At 41.7% G+C, this 20,075-nt stretch overlaps 1 protein-coding gene across 1 annotated transcript in view; it reads left to right on the top strand.

Annotated features, from left to right (window-relative positions):
* Positions 1-20,075, top strand: part of cdh13 (cadherin 13, H-cadherin (heart)) — a 434,001-nt gene that overhangs the window by 1,020 nt on the left and 412,906 nt on the right. The window lies entirely within an intron of this gene.

Below are 20,075 nucleotides of genomic sequence, written 5' to 3' on the forward strand. Positions count from 1 at the left end.
GAGAAGAGAGAGAGAGAGCGACGAGAGGCAGAGAACTAACTTGGCTGTGTTATTTGTGACATCTCTCTGGGTACTTCACTCAGTCTACTGCTCTCGGTAGACGTGGATTCTCTCGGGATATTTAATAAAGCCTTAATTCCCTCTGTGATAGAGGCACTCGCCCGTTTGATCAGACTTTAATGTGGAGTGAGAGAAAGAGAGAGATAGGTGGAACAGCTGTGTCTGCCAGTCAAGTCTTACGTTAATTTTAATGGAGGACACAGCACCAAGGCACCTCTCTCGTCTCTTATAACACCTTTGTCCACTTTCTGGCTTGAGTGTCTTCTGCTCTGCTGAAGTGCCCCTGAGCAGAAATGAATGCAGCTGCAGTGATTGCTCTTCTCCAGCTTCCTTGACCTTTAATCTCCTTATTCAGCCAGAAAAAAAGCACATATTCCTTACGTGAAGATCGGTGCTGGATAACCATTGCAGTCATCGCTGTGTACTTACTTTAATGACAGTAGCACCTCTCCTGGCACGCTGCAAAGTAGCAGATCATTTTAGAATAACCAAGCTGAGAGTATTCCTAAACCCGAAGCGTGGCATGCAGGCAAACAGCTCATTCGGGAAACTGGGTGGTGTTGTGCTGCTTCTCTTTCCTCTTTTATCCTTTCTCTCTCTCTCTCTCTCTCCCCTCAGGATGTTTTGAAAGACAGCAGACAGCACAGCTCATTTGTTATTTCCTGTTTGACCTGTGTGAGCTTAGTGCACATTTTCTGCTGTGTATTTTTCATTTTTAATTGGATAAGCCATTGGCTCCACGTTGTAGTTCGATCTTCTGATCTGAGGCGATTATGATTCAGAGTAACAGTGCAGACAAAGAAATTATTTAACTCTGTTTTATTGATTAGGACCTGCACCCTATTGAACACAGATGCACACACAAACACCGCCCACCCTGCACACATGCACGCACATGCTGGGGAGACATTGCATTGAGTAGATTAATTCCCTAACCGAAGAGACTGGTAATATGGATTCTGTATTTCCACTTGGAAGTTAACCCAAAGACACACGCCCACTCCCACACCATGCCAGATCTGTAGCAGGTGAGATGTATGGTGCTGGCTGTCCTTTGGCCTGTACTTCTGGCGGGCAGATTTACAGGCTGACCCAGCTCCCTGGGGGGATCTCTATCCTCTGGCTGTCCCACCAGAAGCCGCTGCTGTAACATTTTGAATACCCCCCCCCCCAAACGTAAATGGATCCATAAGTGAATAAAGCACATTAATGCAAACCACTGAAAACGTTTTTCATGTTTTCTCCTTCAGTGATCCAACGCTCAGCTGTCCAGCTTGTTCGGAAACACACACACACACACACACACACATGACACACGACACACGCGTATGCAACATGTGAACACACACTTATTCCGTCTGACTCACAGGGAAAATTGTAAGTGTCTTATTCCCTCTCAGAATCACTGCAACGTCCAATCTCATGTGTGGGATCAACCAAGGTTAGTCTTATTTATAGATGCTCAGGTAGGGAGCCAAGTTCCTCTTCACAAGAAGCTGCCATACGCTCCTGCCTTCCTCCCACCACCCACCACTCCCTCACTCACACACGCACACGCATATGGGCACGCACGCCCGCCCGCTCCTTGGCAATAAATCCCTGTTTTCCAAATGAAACGTTAAGCAGTCTCTCCGTGTGGAGCAATGATTCAGAATAAGCACAGCACAGCTTGGAGCTGCAGGTGCAGGGATTTCTCTCCCCTTATTTTTTTTTCTCCTTTTCCCACATTGATCCCCCCCACCCCACCCATTTATTCCACTCAATATGCTCATCGCCATTTTCTAACCTCTCTCTCTCTCTCTCTCTCTCTCTCTCTCTCTCTCTCTCTCTCTCTCTCTCTGTCTCTGTTACCTCGTCCCTATTTCTCGCTCTCTCACCAGTAGAGACGGTGGATGACAGTTTACACTCACGGTTTAAATTCTGGGCTGGCACCTGGGCGTGTCTGCGGGGAAGATTTGCTGTCATGGACGTTTATGGGCGCGGTGACCAATGGACTGTTAAAGTTCCTGTTCAAGGCGTTGCAGGCACAGAAAGAGACAGATAGATAGAGAGGGAGAGGAAGGGAGGTCATGGTCTCCGAGGGAAACATTTTTTTTGTGTGGCACTGAAAACGGAGCATTTCCATGGCGTCCTGCTACTTATAAAGATGGCTGACCTTGGTGGTGACACAAACATAAGCACACACACCCAGACATGCCTGACATGCACCCACACTTTATTATTTTATCCTCTCTGACTACCCCCTCTGTTCTTTCTCACGCTCACTTGGTCCTCGAGGCACTTTATTGATCTAGAATTATCAAAAAGAGAGGACACTGCCATTCGTGGTAAGTTAGCATCATTTATTATTTAAGGAGAGCAGCAACAGGTGTGAGATATGAACCCAAACACGTTCAATAAAGGTCCGTGCTGTGCTCTTTTGATCCATCATTTCTAGGTTGAGCCATTTCTATTTCTATATACCAATAGGTTTATTGTTCAGTCATACAGGGATTATGTGTCACCCTCTGCAGAGGATAATGAAGGGTGTGCAGTGTACACATAGGTGAGGGAAGCACTTCATATGTGGGTGGGACAATTTTAACGCAGGCTCTGGGGGGTCCTACCCTAGAAGTTCTTTAACATAGTAGAACTAGATGTCATTTTAACATTTTGACCAGTGGTTTGATACTTTTATCTGATTATACCAACTTGAAAAAAAATAATGGGTACATTTTGTAATTTTTCACCCAGAGGTAGTGTTTGCATGGCCCCAGATCACATATTTTAAGATATTAAAAAGCTTAGTGCAGAAAATTTATTTAAGGACTAAATTCAGATCCAGCTTTTATAATTAAAAAACACATTGTTTATTTAAACTTGAGGATCTCTTTGAGTCATTTCTTCTACTACTAAAGAATGACCAGGACCTAAGTCCGACGTCTCAAAGATGATGTTGTTATCCAGTTATCTCGGTGGTTTTGTTACGCGCACATTTTTACACACATAACACTGCTGTCGGGCGGGTTCAGCTTAATAGAATATATCCCGGGCTTGGGCGGGTCGAAAAGTGACAAAACAGCGTTCCGATTAACTTATTAATAACTTACAGAAACACTGCATGCAGTAGTCCACCTTCCACCTTCTTTCCAACACAGTCTACTAACTCTGAGGACCCCCTAGGGGTCACGGACCCCTCTGTTTTAGACAAAAACAGGCTAAAAATGGGGGCATCTCAACTAATTATTTTTTAAAAGTGGGTGGGACTTTCCCCCTCATGTAATGGCTCTGACGCACATGAGTGTAGTATATGTACCACCTGCACTTTCATGTGTCTTCGTCTTTATGAAGTGTACAGATGGAGCCATGTCATGTCTATCACTGGTTACAAAGCCCACCTTCAGCTGACCCCTTGTTTCTCCCAAGAAGGTTACTGTGTGGGAATCTTCCTTTCAGACCTGCCATCCCTCTGTTATAGAGTGCCGTTTCGGTAATGGGCTTTTTACAATGGAGTCTGATTACGGAGCAACAGCATGACAAGCTACAAAGGCTAACGATGACACTAATGAGGAATGCCAGTCATTATGGCAGGATGATTTCTTTCCATCTTTCCTTCTTTCTTCTGTTCATTGTATCTTCCTCACCCCTTTCTTGCACTCCGCAATTTTAACAGCCTACCGAGACACAAACACTCAGACTAAAAAGAGCATGAAATGGTTCAAGTGAAAGCAGTCCAATACCAATCCAGACTTTTTCTGTCTAAATGTACCCTGGTGTTACTGTGGTTCGACTGGCAAATAGGCTTTCTACTTTGGGGCTTTGAGGTTTCTGTCTCTCTTACATTCTACTTATCTGTGCTGTTTCCTGTGTGAAAGCAAAGCCAACCACAGTGTGTGGTGCTACAGTGCTCTTTGGAAGGATGTTTTGCAGTCAGTTGTTATTGATAGAAAACATCTAACTCTAAAAGCTTCCTGTAAGTGAACACACACACACACACACACACACACACACACACACACACACACACACACACACACACACACACACACACATTTTAACCAGAATGGACACACACAAACACACATACACATGAGATAAGATAAGACAGATTGTATTATCCCGAAGGAAATCTGGACAAACAAACAATATCTGCTCTTTAAAGAATTCAACACAACATAGTGCATACACACATACATAAAGTGCACAGACACAGACTGTTGCATCACTCTACTGCCACTGGTCGACAAAATTGCGCACAACCCGTTGTACAACACATCATAATAGGAGTCATGAAATGTGTGTTAAGGGTAAGCCGCCCTATCAAAATAAAATAGTAAAAATGTGCATGTGTGTGTTTAAGAACATGTGCATACCATAGATTTGTTTTCTTCTAATGGGAGAGAAACAGAGTTTTCATATGTATCCGTGTGTTCCCCTGTGACTGTGGTTGAGCAGTTCTGCCCTGTAATGGGCTATAAGGTCAAACGCTATCTTAACTCTGCCGTGGGGGGGGGCATGACCTTTGAGGGAAACATGGTCTTCTTCAATCTTATCTCCCTTAATGTTGCCACCCACACTCTCCTGAGGAAGGGAGTGGATGAGAGGAGGATGAAGCGGGGGTGGATGAGGGATGGAGATAGTGAGAGTAGCAATTAAAGTAAATATGTCCCCTTAGCGCTCCATTAGAATCTGCCTGTATTTGATATAAGTGGCCTAATTATGCGAAACGCCAATGGACGTTACGTGGTGTAATCGTGAAATGTGCCAAGTTAAAAAAAAAACGTGGATTAATGGCTTATTTGTGAGTACTGATGAGTTTTAGTGGGTAGAGAAAGCAGAGAAGAGACACACACACAAGGCCTCAGTAGCCATGTGTGAAGGACACAGCAGTACAATGTGACGCTGTCCCTCCAGTTGATCACACTTTTATCTCACTTTGTTCTCCTCTTGTCAATTTTGTGACGAACAAGCACGCAGATAAAATAGGTGACGGACAGACAAAGAGCCATATACTGTAGATCCCCAGGTAGAGATAGCGGCTGAAAGAAAAGCAGCTGTGTATCCCCCGAAAAAAGCAATCCCCTCCCAACCTACCACATCTTAAGTTTGTGAGGAAGAGAGACACGGTTCATACCATTCGTCTCTCACTTTCTCTCCGTCTCTCTGCCCGTGCCTCCTCCTCCGCCATGCACTTTGACATACACTCTCTGTAACACATTACAGATATTCATGAGCTATTCACCCACTCTGTTTGTCTGTCTCATCGCCACACTCACAAACATCCAGATATGTCCTCCCCTCTCTATTTCTCATACACACACACACACACACACACACACACACACGTTCAAGCCTATGTTTGGCAGGAGGCACAAGTTTCTTTTTTCAGCGTGATTGCGATGACTCCTCCATTGCCACGGAGTGTGTGAAGCCGCCAGCAGCACAGTGGGAGTATTCATGTGAAAGGGGCTGGTACTGCGGGTCCCATTTCTTCCACAAGAGTACTTTCGCTGATGATAGTAGCAGGCGATGATATTGTACGTTGCATTAGCGTTTCAGTGAGTAGTGCTCCATTGTTGGTATGATGCACTTCTATTCGGTTAAGGTAATAGAAGTGTTGCAGCCCATTCTCTCGTGAAAAAAAAAAAAAAAGAGTCACTTAGCATAGGTCACTGAATAGCTTGCTTTTCATCACTGACTGCATTGTTAATTGTAGCCACAGGGTCAAAAGGGAGTGATGGGAGATTTCTGCCAGCTGCACTTGATTTTTTCATGAGTGTATTGGAAGGTGAGTTGCTCCCTAGCTGTGTTTCTGCAGATGGACGGGTGCTATAGCCACAAGGCAGCTAAATTGATAGGTGAACAGTATCCTGTAATAGATATATAAATCAAAGCCTTGGTGTTTTGATCTGCATCTTCTTATTCGGAGAATGGAACAGAAGAAATGGCCTTTTGTTTTTTCTTCCCTCATATTTACTTGCTCTTATCAAACTAAATGGAGCACTGGGGAGGAAAATTCAAAATGCTAACAGTTATCCACTGTGCTTTAATAAGTACCTCAGGGGGAAACACCGCTAGCTTTCAACATGACCTAGCCCCAATTAGGCTTTACACACAGATTTAGATGAACGCCTACAAATAAAAAAATAAATTAAAAAAAAGCACTAGTAGGGTATTTTCGTGCTCTCTCTGAGATCCTCAATGCAGATATTCTTTGAGGGTGGCAACTTTAGAGTTCAATGAGGTTTAGAAATTTCTGAGTGTACATTTTTACCAAAAGTATGTGATGCAAGCCCTGGTGTATGCTTACCTTGCACAATCCCCTGTGGATTAGTCTACCTCTAACATGCTAATATGGAGTTTTTCACTTTTCTTACCACTGCAAACTTTTGATGCAGGAATATAAGATTATACATGCATATAATCTGCTTAAGTAGTCAAACAATACACTGTACAATTAAGAATACAGCCAGATCTGTTATACAAATTGTTAGTACAGTATAGTGGTAAAACTGTACACTGAAAAATTAAAACAAATAATAGGTAGGCCTGTACAGTGTCATGCAATTCAGCATACAAGCTCTTAAATAAATCTAAGCTTTATGATGCTTATTATATCCAGTGTCTGTTGAGATTGTGATAGGTTTTGATTCAGGTGCTGCATTTACATTGCAGTGCACTGTATGCGTATGCATATTTGTGTTTATATGTCGTGCTATAACAGACTAATTTAGTTAGCAAAGATAGCTAACAGAATAGGAGATTAGTTGATGGCAGAGACTTGCATCATGCTGATTAATCATGAATGCTGTTTGGACTGCATTCTTTATGCAGACACGCGCGCACACACACACACACACACACACACACACACACACACACACACACACACACACAGTATTTTCTGCTGACCGATGCACTTTATAAACCTTCTCATTTTTCCCTTCCTAATCCGCTGTGATTGTTAAATTCCTCCCCATAATTATTCTATGTTGACTCTTGTTTTGAACGTGCCATGTTCCATTTGATGCAGAACCGATCTCAAGAGAAACCCATCAAATACTGTGCTGTTGGAGAAGATAAACAAGGCTTCGCTTTTGTTGCAGATATCAAGGTAGCTAAGACTGCTACATACGGTCTTAAACCTGGATAATCATACAAACTGTATCATCACCTTGACTTTAACATTGGTTGCAAAGCTCCGGAGGAAAGCGATTCTATGATGTGCCAGTCTACTCTTTGACGTGACTGTTTGAAAGCATCAGCCCTACTTTTTCCATTCTCTCCCAACATGACTCTGGGGTTTTTTCACTTCACTCCGTGTATAGCGAGTGTCTTTGAAGAAATCAAATCCCTCTCTGCTGTTAAACGGAACAGATAGCTGAGAAGGTCTTCTTGACTTTTACAAGAAATCACTCCTGCTTTCTCCCTTTTACCCATTTTCCTTTTCATCAGCTCACTTCACTTTCTGCACTTCTCCTGGTCCTCTCCTGAATGTGTCTCAAGTCCTTTTCTCCTCTTTCCAGTAATAGTTTTATCAAATTTCTGCCCTTTATCTCCCCGTCTGTTAGTGCCCATCTTACATTACCCCAGCTTCAGTGTTGCAGCAGTGATCACACGGGAGCCATAGAGTATTTTACCTGTGGGAAAGAAAATCAATCTTTTTGTCTGCCCTTATATGCGCAGTACCGCCCCTGCTGCCTAGATGGCGACAAAATGCCAGATATTATTTGAAGGGTTGTCAAGGATAATTGCCACTCAGATCCACTTAGTGTTTAAGCTATGTGTGCGTGTGTAAGTGTAGGTATGTACGCGTGTTTGTGTGAGCGTGTTTGCTTGTGCATTTATGCCAGCATGGACCCTGGTTTTTTTTTTTGGCAAAGGTGCTTTGTAGAGGTAGAGTGGCCATTTAATCTGCTGATCTTGACTGTCAAGAAACAGACAGGAATTAGAGGACTCATTTGAAGCAAGCACACAAAGCACTATGTTGGTGCCTACGCAGGCATGTCGCTTCAAGGCAATTAGAATAGCTCTTCCCACTTATTGCTTTTGATGTCAGCATGTGGGGGAATGAGAGCGAGCCAACTTTTGCCTGCCACTGACAGAGAGGGCTGCCACTTCAGTTGAATTCCTTTTGACACAATTAATATTGTCCTCTAGTTTTATCCCATATTAATTCGGGCAGGTCCAAGGCTTTGAGCTTACAAAGGAATTAAATGATAGGGGAAAAACGAATTAAGCGGGGTAAAAAAGCCAAACCAATGGGGATGCCATTGGATTGGTAATGCCGTCGCCCATGGCAGTTCAGATGTAGGCTACTGGTTTTCCTCTAATGTGATGCTGTTTGAACTCTCTTTGAGCGGTGTCTTGATGATCCTCGTTGTCTTACTTTTATGCAATATTTAGGCCAGGGAACGTTACAGGGCTGCTATATTTCACACTTTCAATGCATTCCGGTTTCATATGTACATCAGCGAAGAGCATTCTTTGTTCGAAATGAAAGGATTGTCATTTACAAAGCTACTTTTTCCCGTTGCTCGGATGCCAAAGACAAAAGGCCTGCTTGAGTAGAGTGTTAGTCATTAAGAGGCTATAGGCTATTTGTGTGGGAAAGGCAACATTGTTGTGGCTTGAAAGAATGATGTGACAGGTTTTTAGATCTGACAGAAATCTCTTGAGTTTTCTTTCAGTAATCCAATTCACAGTGACAGCATCGTACTTACGAGTGCCCGGCCTATCACCATAACTACCATGGGGTGCATAAGCTGCCCATTAGCTTCTAATGTTCATTTGTATCCATACTCATTTGTGCCTACTATTTGTGTACACTTTGATCTCAAGAGTCTTTCCCAAAAAGACTGGGAACGCCTCATTGAGTTCCTGCACTGGGTGATCCATGCAGGAATTTGTCCCGCAGACCTGAAGTAATTAAGACATAGAGTTTAGGGCACGAAGCTCGCAATCCATTTTGATAAGTGCTTGGATAGCCATTTGCAAGTACACTTAAGGGCTTTTGGTGAAGTTGGTTGTGCTGTGAAACTCATGGGAAGGCTGAGGCAGCAGTAATGAAGGGAAAGATGAGTCTGTGGCTTTGTCTAAGGCCTGGCAAGGTGAGTGCAGTGATTTCCATAGAGATGTCGCATTCGCCAACTCACGCGCATGCTGTGACGAATGGCAATGGAATGGTTGTCATTAAAAGCGAGGCTGTTTTTCCAATTACAACGATGATACAATGTTTTCACCTGACAACAGGGATTTTCACCCATATTAAAGAGTTGGCGTCCGCCCCTCTCATTATCTGAACTCCACCTCTCTTATCAGCTATAGGGGTGTTGCAGCTGTGGTATAGGCTTCCTGCCGCAGAGATTCTCCGAAGAGTGAGCTGACTGGATTTGATTTTCATTAGGATTGCATGTCTTCACTGTCACATCCGTTCCCCACCTTGCACGCTTTTGTGGACACAATTTTCCGCTTTGGTGGCCCCCATACTGACGGCTTGGGTTTTTACGCAACAGTGGAAGCACATAGGGTGGCCGGTTATCTGTGCATTACCATTACAGGGCTCCGTGTGATTGACCTGCTCAAAGAGGGCTTTTCTGCCTTTCCTAGAGTCCCACTAGGGGACACGCTCTGCTGCTGTGCTGCGACAAGCCACCTACAAAATTGCAGGAACTGTAGCAGCCGGTCACAAGTCAGACAGTGTACTGCACAGACCTGGGATGTACAGGTCACACACATCCTCACACACACACACACACACACACACACACACACACACTGACTGTTGACAGACAGTTGAAGGCTGAGACAGTACAAGCTCATGTAAGTGCTCCACAGAGGGTTTGTAAGATCGATGGGAGATAATTATTTCTAATGGAGCCAGAGGAGAAAGGAGTGTCCTTTTCAGCCATTGCTAGAGTGTGTGTACACATGGCACCATGAGTATTTGACCACCAGTTTTTTTCTCTCTCAGTGGGGATTCAATTAAACACAATGAGTGGACTGGCCACTGCTGATATTAAATGTCCAATATTTAATTAGAGATAGGGATGCTAATTTAGATGTTTTTTTTCCTGACCGACAGCCGACCCTCGTTAACTGATCATAAACCATTAACCAACAAGCAGGCAACTAAGTCCCAGTTCACCCGTCCGGGAAATTTCGGGAGGCTCTGACATACTTTCTGTGTTAAGTGTTCGCGGACAGCTGCAGGTCGCGAAGCCACGATGCTGCGTGCATTGTCGTGGACACATGCATCCACTTTCCCAACCGCTTGCACGACCAGTACAACACTATATGTATATGTACGTCCCAGCCCGTTGCCACCGCATCAATTTTTAACTTTTTAACTGACTGTCGGTTACCAGTTAATCATTAACAGCCGTAATCACAGCCAAAACTGGTAGGTTTTGAAAAATCAAAACCCTGAAATCATTTAAACAATTTCTCAGTGTGCAAATTGTGTTTTTAAAATCTGATTTTAGAATTTCGTATATACATTGTGTATTAAAATTGACCTGTTTTGTAAGAGAAGACATACAGAGACAACAATATATGCCTGGGTTTGATGTTTTTTTTTAGAACAAGTAATGAGCGTGAGTTATTTCAAATAGTTTCAATATTTGTTAATACTTCATATTTCCAGGTGAAGTTGTACCTTGCCTTCTGTGTCTTTATCTCCAGAGCTTCACAGCATGTTTGGGTATTCAGGACAAGAGCATGCTCATTCAATACAGCTTCAGTGTTCCTACCAACAGAGGACACAGGCTTAAATTAACATGGCTCCATCCTGTGATTAATGATACTCGGCATGGCCTAGTGTGGCTCACATACAGTGCAGGCAGACTCAGACACCTGCAGTATATCAATAAGCTCACACACAGCCTACATATTTTCTAAAACATACACACACAGAAACATTCTCATGATCATATACTTATTATAATGTACATTTCTACTGAATTGGTTGTGATAGCTCCAGCTTACAGCAACTGTCCTGCTTTGACAGAAGTCACCACATAACGGGAAGAATGCATTGATAGACATAGATAGATGATTGCTTAACATTGATGTGATGTGATTTTGTGAAATAAGCTTGTTTATGTTCTTGCTAAGGGTTAGATGAGAAGATGGATACCACTCTCACGTCTGTGTATTACAGTATATACGAAGCTACAGACATGTGATGGTTAGCTTAGCATAACGACTGGAAGCATGAGCATAAGCTTGGATCTGTCCAAAAAGATCCAATACCAGCACCTTAAAAGCTCAATAATTAACATGACAAATCTTGTTTTTTTGATACGTACAAAAAACAAATGCAAAGGACAAAGAAGTCAAGCTCCTGGCCAAAACAATAGTCCAGCACATAACCCAATAAATCCACACCTTGTTATTTTCATGGTTTTATACAGATTGGACAAACAAGATATAATGTGTTGATAACGGAGCTTTAGGGATGCTGGTGCAGTGGATGGATTTTGTCACCTCTGGACAGAGCCAGGCTAGCTGTTTTCCCCTGTTTCTTAGTCTTTATGCTAAGCTAGGCTAACCATCTCCTGGCTGTAGCTACATATTTACCATGTAGTCTTGATTGAGAGTGGTACCAATCTTGTCAAATAATCCCAATGTGTCCAACTATTTCTTTTAAAGTGCTCATATTATGCTTTTTAGCTTTTTCCATTTCCTTTATTGTGTTATATATCTTTTTTGTGCATGTTATAGGTTTACAAAGTGAAAAGCCCAAAGTCCACCCCAAAGGGACTTACCATCTCCAACAGAAAACACTGTTCACAAACTGCTCCAAACTGCTCTATTGTAGTCCAGCCTTTACTTCCGTGACAAATGTGCATCACTTTGTAACACAAGTTAATGCTCACCTAGCTGCTAGAGTGGCACGCCCTCATACTCTGCAACTGACTAGCTAGCAGTGCTTACCTAGCTACTGCGCATGTGCTAACCCAACAAAGATGGAACAGAAGTGAGATGCCTCACTTGGTAGCTAAAACGGAGAGCTCAACAGGGTTGTTCACACACAGGGTGAAAAGAGGAGCTGCAGCAATGTGCAGTACAACAAAATATGTTTTTTGAAAATTAAACCACATAAAGCTATTCTGGTACAACCTCTAAACAACAATTATGAACCTGAAAATGAGCATAATATGAGCACTTTAAGACATATAGGTCACCAAGAGGCTCTCTGAGGCTGCCATGATCAGAACAAAGACTGTAATAAAGTTAGGTCAGGACAAGGACAGAAAGAGTTCTCCATGCAGGTGGAGAAAGGAACAGAATGAAGAGGGAACCAGTTTCCTCGGCTCAAATGACTAACACACTGTACAGTGTATTCACCTTGTAATGGAGTAGCATCATAATGCAAAGACAAAGGCAGGAGTATCTGTGCTTGTAATGCAGCAGTGGCCATTGGCCATTCAAAGCAGTTAGCAGTAGCGACATCAGTGTCGAACAATGTATCTTAAATAACAGTTCAGCTTGTAATTCAGCGACAGTGTTACAGTGTGTTAGTGTTCAGCTACAGCAGTTAGCGATAGAATATAGCATGTGCAAGAGCACAAATTCATTTGAGAGGAGCTTATTATTTAGTGTGTGTGTGTGTGTGTGTGTGTAAGTGTGTCCTTCAGGTAGTTTCACTCAAACACATCTGAGGCCTTTTATTCTCTGCCCCCTTGAACACACTGCTTACCAGAAACTATGATAGAATACAAACAAAACGTTGCTCTTGAGATTGAATATTGTAGCTCGCTGAGACAAAGGAGTCCACTTTGGGAACTGCTAATAATAGGACTACAGACTTTAATTCTAAACATTCACAAACCAAACTACTTTAAAAAGCCAATGTAAATGTCAAGTATTTGAGTTTACCACAGATACTTCTTGATAACTCTCATCATCAAAAGCACAGAGAAGCTCTCCCAGTGTGAATGTGAAAAGGCTCTAGCACCTAACTCTTAAGTCTTTTGCAGTGGGTGGGTGGAAGCTGCTTCTGCTGTTCTATGCTCAAGTTGGGAAGTACCTCGACTTGCTGTAGCCAAGAACTGATAATAACTGTGTGGGAGAGCAGTCATTACAATGATAATTCCAAGATGAAAAAAAGTATACAATGCAGGTTAGGAGTTTTATCCAGCTTTTGCGTGTTTTGAGCATAAGATTTTTGAATTGATAACATCACCCAGATGTTAGTGTTTAATTAAAATCATGGAGGAAAAGAACGACTATGGTGTAATTTTGTGTTGTTTTATTTTAGATTTGTTTACAAAAATTGGTGAAGTCTACCTTTAAGCTTTAGAGTTTAAGCCACTAATGATCTTGATGTCGTGCCAGATATGTTAGCTGCAGTGGCACTCATAAGTTTATGAACCCATGAAACCCTAAAGTTGACTAAAAAGAGGAATAAAAAAAATCATATTTTGGAAATTGAGCTTAGTGCCTTAATTGAAAAGATGAGGAAAAATCCAACCTTTAAGGACACCAATTTTCTTTGTGAATGAATAATGTATCATAAATAAATAAATGTTCTTCCTTAAAATACAGGGGGCATAAGTAAGTACACCCCTATGTTAAATTCCCATAGAAGCAGGCAGACTTTTATTTTTAAAGGCCAGTTATTTCATGGATCCAGGATACTATGATCCTGATAAAGTTCCCTTGGCCTTTGGAATTAAAATATCCCCCCCCCACATCATCACATACCCTTCACCATACCTAGAGATTGGCATGGGGTACTTTCCATAAAATCATCTCTCAATGCAAATCAAACCAGCTATTAGGCTTACTGAAATAAAACCAACATTTATTTATTTACGATACATTATTCATTCACAAAGAAAATTGGAATCCTTAAAGGTTGGATTTTTCCTAATTCTTTTAATTAAGGCATTAAGATCAATTTCCAAAAGATGATTTTTTTATTCCTCTTTTTAGTCAACTTTAGCATGGCTTCATAAACTTATGAGTGCCACTGTACTTTCAGATACTGCTCTTGCATTTACTGTGCAAGTGTTTTTATGACATTACAAAGTATACCTTTAAATAGTACAATCTGTTTGTTTAATAAAAGAAAATGGCACATAACAAAAAGCACAAGGTGCATGTTATGTTCTCTATAAGCTCTACATCCCTGATCCGCACACTATTTTGATTTTAGATTTTAGTTGTCGGGCTAACTCAAGGCTACACAAGTGCCACTTGTATTGTCAGAAGAAATTGCAAATACTGTAAAGGAACAGACAACGACCACAATGACGAGCAGCCTTTGAGGATTGGGGATGAAAACAAGCTGGAATGTGTGGTCTGATACAAAAAGAGCTGATACCAAGATGAGCCAGGACTGTGTCATTTGACAATTCATGTGCTATTCTGAACAAGACTTCATATTGAATACACTGATGTCTAAAACACTGATATCGTTACATGAACATGATATAAGTTACTGTGGGCAAGTCATTCTTTTGTCCAGTTTTAAGACAGCTTTTGTCTTGTGTGTAAAAGTGTTACATTTTATGAATTACAGATTCTGATATACTGTATATTTTAATCTCAAAGTATATAGGCTTCCCCACTCCTCCAGATAACTAAGCCCCTGCATTCAACAAATCCTGGAGCTACGTTTGCTTTTCACAGGGGGTGTAACCTAGCATTATGGGTCACAAATATGACCGTGCCTCTGTTTATTGGCCAACTTACTGCATTTAAGTAGTCATAGGTCTGATGACACTGCTAACACTGCAAAGTATAATGTTTCTTCAGCTGCTGCTAATGATTATAAATAAGGTCCACTATTTCAGACCTTCTTTGCCTTTTGTTAGGCCCTGGACGTGTTCCATATTCTTTAAACCCATCATTTGATTTCTATATACCACCCCTAATTACTAAATATGATATACAGTATTTTATCTGCAGGGAATTTTCTAGCAATGGCCATACTGTCATCTGAACCATGACTTGACCTTGACTTTAAATTAAAGGTCCTATGACATGGTGCTCTTTGAATGCTTTTATATAGACCTTAGGGGTCCCCTAATACTGTATCTGAAGTCTCTTTTATATAGGCCTTAGTGGTCCCCTAATACTGTATCTGAAGTATCTTTTATATAGGTCTTACTGGTCCCCTAATACTGTATCTGAAGTCTGTTTTATATAGGCCTTAGTGGTCCCCTAATACTGTATCTGAAGTCTCTTTTATATAGACCTTAGTGGTCCCCTAATACTGTATCTGAAGTCTCTTTTATATAGGTCTTAGTGGTCCCCTAATACTGTATCTGAAGTCTCTTTTATATAGACCTTAGTGGTCCCCTAATACTGTATCTGAAGTCTCTTTTATATAGACCTTAGTGGTCCCCTAATACTGTATCTGAAGTCTCTTTTATATAGGCCTTAGTGGTCCCCCTAATACTGTATCTGAAGTCTCTTTTATATAGACCTTAGTGGTCCCCCTAGACATCTGACTGTAATCCCAGAATGAGAAAAAGTTTGTGTGCTCATTGAATAACACTATATGGTGCCCCTGGATAGGGCTGATGTCTAAACCTTTGATCATCATTTACCACATCATTTTATTTATTTTTCTTACTGTATTAAAGGTCATCTGACACGTGCTTTTGGATGCTTTTATATAGGCCTTAGTGGTCCCCCTAATACTGTATCTGAAGTCTCTTTTATATAGGCCTTAGTGGTCCCCTAATACTGTATCTGAAGTCTCTTTTATATAGACCTTAGTGGTCCCCTAATACTGTATCTGAAGTCTCTTTTATATAGGTCTTAGTGGTCCCCTAATACTGTATCTGAAGTCTCTTTTATATAGACCTTAGTGGTCCCCTAATACTGTATCTGAAGTCGCTTTCCTGAAATTCAGCCTTGGTGCAGAATTACAGCCACTAGAGCCAGTCCCATAATGAGCTTTCCTTAGTATGTGCCATTTCTGTGTCTGTAGCTTTAAATGCTATTGAGGAGGAGAGAGGGGGGGCAAGGTGGAGGGTGGGGGTGTGGCCTTGACCAACTGCCACTTTGCTCATTTGAAAGCCATGATGTCTGTCTCTCATGGGTGGACCAAATTCTCTGGGCGGGCAAAGCAGAGAAAAGGGAGGTAACCTTGCTCCTTATGACGTCATAAGGAGCAAGATTACAGATCGGCCCATCTGAGCTTTCATATTCTCAAAGGCAGAGCAGGATACCCAGGGCTCGGTTTACACCTATCGCCATTTCTAGCCACTGGGGGACCATAGACAGGCTGGGGGAACTCACATTAATGTTAAAAACCTCATAAAGTGACATTTTCATGCCATGGGACCTTTAAAGATTGAGACTTGCATTTTGTGACAGGTGACTATTCTCTTGTTGAACACGTTGAACTCTGTGTGTGTGTGTGTGTGTGTGTGTGTGTGTTCATCTGGATCCACCAGCATAGAGCCACTAATGGGTTTTACAGGATTGTGTATCACATACATTTGACTTCTACATGATGTACACGTCATTTCTTTTTTTTATCCCTCCAGACAGGCAAAGAAAAGACACTCAGACATACACAGAACTATTCCAATTTGTTGTCACCCTACACTACCCACTCTATGACACACAGATATTTTTACACATGCATTCACACATCCAGGCTTTCTTAAATGCACACACACACACACACACATGCACGTACGCACGCACACATACACACACACCCACACACACACACACACCCAGACATCACTTCTGTAGGATGTGCAAATGAGTGTTTCTGTCACCGCTGTTCTCCAGCTTCACTCAGGGAACTGACACAGATGCACACTTTTTTACACACTCGGACAACACGCTCTTGGTCTGCACACGTGATCCACATGTCATTTGCTGGATTCATTACATGTTTTAAATCTTTAAAGTTGTTATGAAGGTTTGGCAGATTCCAGAAGCCTAATGCTTCAACACACAGAAGGAGGAATTTGGTAGATTAATAGTAACTAGCTACGAAGTTCTTTTTTTTCCTGTAAAGAATACCCACTGTTTATAAGAATATTTAGTTGCTGGCTTTTTATTTGCTAACGAAACATTAGCAAATAGCATGTTTATTTCTTTGTTTCCATTTCTCTTTGACCGGACCGTGTGTGCTAGAGTTATACTGCAAAGTCTAAAACTTTTCTGTGTCCTTTTTCTAACATGGATAACATAGACAGATTCAGCTCAAATGATTTGATAACACTTTACTTGAAGGTATCTACATGAGAGTGACATGACACTGTCATGAACACATGACACTGTCATGACACTGTCATGACACATGAGCCCTAACCCTAACTCTAACCCTAACCCTAACTTGTCATGACAAGTTTATGACTTGTTTATGATGTTTATGACACGTTCATGACAGTGTCATGTCACTCTTATGTAGATACCTTATCTACATAAGAGTAAGTAAAGTGTAACCGATTATTTTAGCTCGGCTCTCAGTGATTTAATCTCTGATACCACAACTCTGCCTCGGAAAGGTCAAAAGTCCTCCAGGCATCTTAGTCTCTGTGTTTTTTCATTCATCTCACATTAACTTTGTGTCTCATTTTCTGTCTTGCTATCATGATCTGTCCTTGTTTTTCTCTCTATCTGCCTCCACGTTCTTGCGTCTCGGTGCACAAACGGAAACATCCTTCTCTCGCTCTCCTGTTCAAAAGATCAAGCGCCTTTATTTAATAGATACATTGCATAGCATGAGGCATGCTGTGCCCTCGCCACGCAAACTTACCATTCTGAGCAACACCTCTGCTTCATCTGTCTCAGTGTGGTTATAGATGCGGAGTGGAACGGACAGGAGAAGAGTGAAGAAAAGAGAAAGAGACTAAGAGAGACTGGAGGGTGGAGGTAATGATGGTAGAACGGTCAAAAAAAGCTGAGGCAGGTGGAGAGTGGAAGGAAAGTGAAAGCAGGTTGGGAGAAAGGAAAGAGATAGAGGAATTACGGAAGATGGAGCCTCTGTGGCAGAGCTGATGTGTGGACGGTGGGTGGACAGGGTCGCTGAGTTGTGGCTCTGAAATGGGTCCTGACAGAGCCATTTCTCACGTGGAGATTTACCCAGGCTCTTTTCTTTTTTTTTCAATGGTGGAAGGACGAGAGTGAGCGACCCTTTCCACTTGTCATGAATATTTATTTGGTGAGAGCGTTCACAGGCTGCTGCGTGGAATGACAAATCGTGCTCTCTAAAGAAACTACCTATATATTCGATTCCCATCTATTGCATCACCCCTTTCCACCTGCGACTGTCTCTCATCTGATCTATGGTCTGTTCTCACCTGGTTGTTTAATATGTCTGGAGCATTTGGATAGGGATTATGCTTAAACAAAAGGCAGTTGTAAATGCATATTTGAGAACCAAAACTTCTCTTAGCATAATACCTGGACACCTTTTCACACACAAACATGCTGGCATGGTTTGACGGATTCGTAGCGTTTCTGATAAATGTAGTCACTGTTGCTTCTATATAAAACACCGTCAGTCGTCTTTTTCTGAGCGTTATTTGCCACACAAGGAAGCTGTCATCTTTTACAGGGACTAAAAACATGGGATGTTAGGTGTCGGATAGTCTCGAATTGCCAGACCTACAGTATCTCACAAAAGTGAGTACACACCTCACATTTTAGTAAATATTTCATTATATCTTTTAATGGGACAACACTGAAGAAATTACACTTTGCTACAATGTAAAGTATTAAGTGTACAGCTTGTATAACAATGTTATGTAAATGTGCTGTCCCCTCAAAATAACTCAACACACAGCCATTAATGTCTAAACCGCTGGCAACAAAAGTGAGTACACCCCTATGTTAAATTCCCATATAGGCAGGCAGATGTTTATTTTTAAAGGCCAGTTATTTCATGGATCCAGGATACTATGCATCCTGATAAAGTTCCCTTGGCCTTTGGAATTAAAATAGCCCCACATCATCACATACCCTTCACCATACCTAGAGATTGGCATGGGGTACTTTCCATAGAATCATCTCTCAGTGCAAATCAAACCAGCTATTAGGCTAACTGAAATAAAACCATGCCAATCTCTAGGTATGGTGAAGGGTATGTGATGATGTGGGGGGGGCTATTTTAATTCCAAAGGCCAAGGGAACTTTATCAGGATGCATAGTATCCTGGATCCATGAAATAACTGGCCTTTAATAATAAAAATCTGCCTGCCTCTATGGGAATTTAACATAGGGGTGTACTGACTTGTTGGCAGCGGTTTAGACATTAATGGCTGTGTTGAGTTATTTTGAGGGGACAGCACATTTACCCTGTTATACAAGCTGTACACTTAATACTTTACATTGTAGCAAAGTGTAATTTCTTCAGTGTTGTCCCATTAAAAGATATAATGAAATATTTACTAAAATGTGAGGTGTGTACTCACTTTTGTGAGATAATGTACCTCCCCAGCGCTGCGGAGGATGGTCTGGTCCACACAGCATTCCGGGATGGAAGAAAAACGTGCTCTGGTTTAGTGGCATTTCTGTAAACCAATCACATTTTCTTGGGTGGTGCTAAGCGCCAAACGCAATAACGGTGCCTCTGCAAAATAGCCTCGGGAAGGAACTTGTGGAACGTGTACATTCAAAAGTTGTTTTAGTCGTGCAACAGAAAACAACCAATCAGATTGGACAGATAGTCTATCAAGCTGTCTGGATTTACCCTGCAGAGATCTGAGGAGCAGTTAACCATAGTCCTCACAAATCGACCAGAGGTTAGAATGCCAACACAAAGAAAGCGGAAGGTGAGGGACATCCGGCCGAAAATGATGGACATCCGGCGGATCTTCCGGCATCACCGGAGCAATATAACAAAATATTCATTAGTACAGCTTTAAACCACATCAGAATACAGTTTATATCATTAGGTCATATTTAATGTAAAGTAGTCTGTGTCCCAGTTTGTATTGGTAGATTTTGACTTCACATAAATGTTCTAATAGTATCTCTCATATCTACCCACAGTTACTCAATACAGAAGGAATGCCATATCCCAAAGTGAAATGGCCACATTTTCCCAAATC

Source organism: Sander vitreus, chromosome 8 (assembly GCF_031162955.1).
Source record: "Sander vitreus isolate 19-12246 chromosome 8, sanVit1, whole genome shotgun sequence".
Classification (NCBI taxonomy): domain Eukaryota; kingdom Metazoa; phylum Chordata; class Actinopteri; order Perciformes; family Percidae; genus Sander; species Sander vitreus.